The sequence below is a fragment of the Manis javanica genome, chromosome 12 (genome assembly GCF_040802235.1).
Source record: "Manis javanica isolate MJ-LG chromosome 12, MJ_LKY, whole genome shotgun sequence".
Lineage (NCBI taxonomy): Eukaryota > Metazoa > Chordata > Mammalia > Pholidota > Manidae > Manis > Manis javanica.
In genome coordinates this window covers 41696400-41700587 of record NC_133167.1, presented here as the reverse complement: position 1 = coordinate 41700587, position 4188 = coordinate 41696400, and the positions used below count along the sequence as shown (strand labels likewise).

General features: G+C 41.5%; 1 pseudogene; it reads right to left on the bottom strand.

Annotated features, from left to right (window-relative positions):
* Positions 1–246: 246 nt before the first annotated feature.
* On the bottom strand, positions 247–2487 carry LOC108402141 (STE20-related kinase adapter protein beta pseudogene; annotated as a pseudogene).
* Between the last annotated feature and the right edge of the window lie 1701 nt (positions 2488–4188).

Genomic DNA, 4188 nt, shown 5'->3' with positions numbered 1-4188 from the left:
AGAACAGATGCTACTAAGATAATTTAATAAGTCTGAAGCTTCTCTGGATTTGTAATGTAACTCTGAGCTAGCCACAGGGCCTATAACTACATATTCCTTTGAACAGAGTGGTTTTAAATGATTAGATTCTCCAGTGCACCAGCTGTATTTTCAAGTATAATTCTAGTATTTGTACCTAGCAAAACAGAAGAAAAAGCAGCCGGGGAAAAGTGTCAAGTATATAGGACGTAAAAGGATTTGACATCCCTAGAATTCCCCGTTTGAGTCTGTTTCATCAGGAAAGTCACATTCTGGCTCAGTCCAACGCGATGCTGGAGGCAGTGCCATTGATGGCTTGTGAAGCAGGAGGCAACAGGGCAAGTACTGATTGAATCCTAGCTTACTTATTTCATGTTTGAAGAAAATGTGGGACAATAAACTGCTTACTGATGGCCTTTTCTCAGGATCTTGTTACAAACAGAGCTGTATCAAGCTAAAGAAGGCAGCAGAGAGTTTTTGAGGATGCCATTTGCAATCTGTCACTATTTACTGTGCAGATCCCACAGGAGGCAGGTACACTGTCTCCAATCCCAGAGTCTATACTTGATTGGAAATTCTTCATTCTGGATTCTGACTGAGGAAAGTACTGATATCCAATGGGCTATAAGGAGGACCTTTCAGTTTCTGTAACAGTGTCTGAGTCCTATGGATGTCCTGGAAGGATACCCACCCACTGGCCAATTAATATGCTGTAATTCCAGCACTGTAAATATCCAACTTTACATTATATCCATGTAAATCCTGTCTCAATTCTAGACTCAGCCATGGCTGCACTGCTGTGCTGAACTGTGAGAAATCATACACAGACCTATGCCTCTGTCCATGTTTAGCCAAACTATGCAGATGGGACAGACCAGAGAGGGTCACAAGACCATCACCAGAAATGAGGATACGGCTGGCCTTAACACTCCTGTGACTCTAGCCATTTTGGTGTAGATAGCTCAACCCTCTCACTGCTCCGAAGAGAATGTTTCTTATTAAAGTTTCTTACTCACTCCTTCAGGAAAGTAAGTCTTCAAGAGCTGACTTGCTGAAGCATAGGCCATAAATGGAGAAATAACCCAAAGCCAGCTGCCAAGAGTGAAAACAGTCCAATAAGTTGTTAATGTGGGAACTCAGAAAAAGTGGAATAGAATCTCTGCTCTCTGTGAAGCTTTCAGGCATTCTTCTGTGCTGTTTTCCAGATCTGTAATTTTTATAGTCACCAGTGTTCCTGTGGGAGTATGGTGTACAAGATGGACAGAGGTCAAGTTGTCGAATCTTCTTCCTATTTCCACTTGGAATTCATAATAAGAAATGTTGAAACAGATCACTTCACTGGCTCTAATAAATGGAGGCAACTGGGAAGGGGCCTCCTCAACCAAGTATTGATGGATACTGGTCTCAGACTGTTTTTCACATCTGAGCGATTCAACTTGTGCTTGTGAGGGGCAGAAACAATCCAAAAGAGACAGTGAATCACTTTGATTCACAGAAAGTGACAGGAATCCGTCTATTCCCAAGAAGATTCTTCCACTACCAGACCAGCCTCCTATCCCTCAGCTAAACCTGCTCCAGGAAATGATGGGATAGACCAAATTTCATGTATAAATATCTGACAAAACTTCATTTGTTATCATTCCTGAGTTATGTAAATTTTAGTTAAGCAACAAATAATCAAAGAATATTTAATCTTCTAATTTTAGTACCCTGGCAAGTGAAGATAGTATCTTTGTAGAAAAGAGGAGTGGGGGGTTAGGGATCTTGCCAGCAAAAGGGATGGGGGAAGCTTAGTAACCTCAAGTTGTTTTCAGAATTGTTGTAATTACACATATGTACTTAGGTCAGGGGAAATATTTCCACATAAAATGTGACTGCTAGAATTTGCTTATATCAAGTAGCTGAATAGGAGTCCAACCTACAGTTTGATAACTTAAACTGGAATTATTTCCAAGACTCATTTTGTCCTGAGTCACCCCCAAATTACTGTAATCTATAGAAAAAGATTTGATTGTTCACTGCACATGGATGTTGATCTGTCATCTTTCACTCTACCCCTGTTGACTGTTTCACCCTATCAGTCCTGATGCAGATAATTCCTTGGCTCATACATAAAAGAAAAGAATTCCATTTTCTCACCCCAACATTAATAGAATGAAAATAGTAACTTTGTACTAGGCCAAGCAAAGAAGATGACATGAGACAAAAAGCAGGAAAATATGTGAGAACTAGGAGGATGACTGCCGTGAAAATAGGTATTGAGGTGTTACAGTAGTTAAATCTTTCCAGTACTTCATGAACTGCATAAATAAAGCAAATTCCAAAGCAGCATTAACCAAAACACTAGTTCCTTTCTCTCTTGTCTTTGACAATGGACAGAGAAAGCAGTGTAAGATGTGCCCACTAGGTTTGACAACATCTTTGCAGCTTATGAGAGATGTTCATATCCTGGGGCTGTTCAAGCTCCATGATTTTAATCATGAGCACCAAAGGTCACTAGCATGTTATATTGCATTGTTTTCACAGTCTTTCTTTCATTCATTCCTTTTTTTATTTTTTAAATATTTTCTATTTTCTTGCTGTCCAGCATCACAACCCAGTAACCCTTCAGTGATCTTTACTGTGGCTGTGTTTCCCAGGGAAGGCCACGTAAAAGAGGAAAGGGTTTCCAAAGCCTCCCAAGAATTTGTGGGAGAGAGGATAGTTGCCTTGACTGGGCAGGAAGTATTAAAATGAGCCATGTTTGGGAAAACTCTAAAAAGTTCTTCCTAACCCCATGCAAGTATATTTTCATGATGGGGGTTGCCACAGGTCAAAAGTTGAGAATTCAGATGACTAACATATAGAATAGATCCCTTGGATGAAGCAGAAAAAAACACTTGTTTTTTTCTGAACTAAAACAGACACTCTAACTTTCACGTTCGTAGATCAAAAGAAAAAAATTCTAAACCTCAATAAGCCAGAATAAAGTTGCAGGATATGCTTCACACAGACTAACAAAGAAACAAAAATACTTGATATGTAATACTTAGAAGGCAGCATAGTGCAGCAGGAAAAAAAATAGGTGGAGAAACAGGAGAGGAGATTGTAATAGCTAGTGAGCCATGTGGCCACAGATAAGTTGCTCACTCTCTATGGCCTTATTTTCCCAATCTGTAAAATAAGTTGACCATGTTTAGGGATCATGGCTTTCTTCCTGTTTTAGCATTTTGTGACACTAAAACTAGAATATTGAATTAAACATTCTATGTGAAGTACATTTCCATGCTGTGTAACAAATTAACAGAAATTTAGCAGCTTAAAGAAACACACATTTGGAAAGATGGCAGTGTGAGAGGTGAGACAGAAACCTCCTCCCAAAACCACATATAATATTAAAATATAACAAATACATTAAATCCTGAAACAACAGAAGAAAAAAAGGCTGCAGCAGACTGTCTACACCTGAGGAAAGTTAGCAGGCCTTAAGGAAAACGGTAATATGTCAAAGCCATGATCTGGAAGAACTCAAGCCCTTCCCCCATCCCAGCTTACTGGAGGGAGGAAGAGAAATAGAGCAGGGAAGGGGTGGAGGTGTAGGACTGCTGAACACCCATCCCTGGAGATATGCTCTGGGAGCATCAACCTACATCACATGGTGCTCTGCAGATTAGTGGGGTTGGAAAGCTAAGACAGGCAGAATACTTGGAGAGACTGAGGTTCCAGCTGCTTATGGAAAATGGGATCCACATCCAGCCACTGTGGGAAAATAGAAAGGCGGGCAGTTTGAGAGACTTCTGAAAAGTGAGAGGGCTGCTAAAGGGGTAAGAATCACCCAGAACTTGGTGCTCAGGAGAAACAACAGGTGGACAAATTGTCCAGGTGTGCTCTGCCCAGCAGGTTGGGAACTTTTAGGAGCTTCCTCCACTCCATCTCCCCGGATGACCACGCAGTTCTGAAGCTTCCCATTATGATACACAGCCTGTTATGCCTTCCTCCTGGCTGGCACCACTTGCAAACCAGCAGCCCCTGCCCTGGCATCAGGCCAGCCAGGGCATCCCTGCCTATGGCAGTTACAAATTCAAAGCACAGAAGCTTCTTCCTGCATGCTTGGCTCACTGGCCCTGGCAGTGGAGACAGGCACTACAGCAGGGAAACAATGAAGACTTCTTTCCCCCGAACAGGTACCAG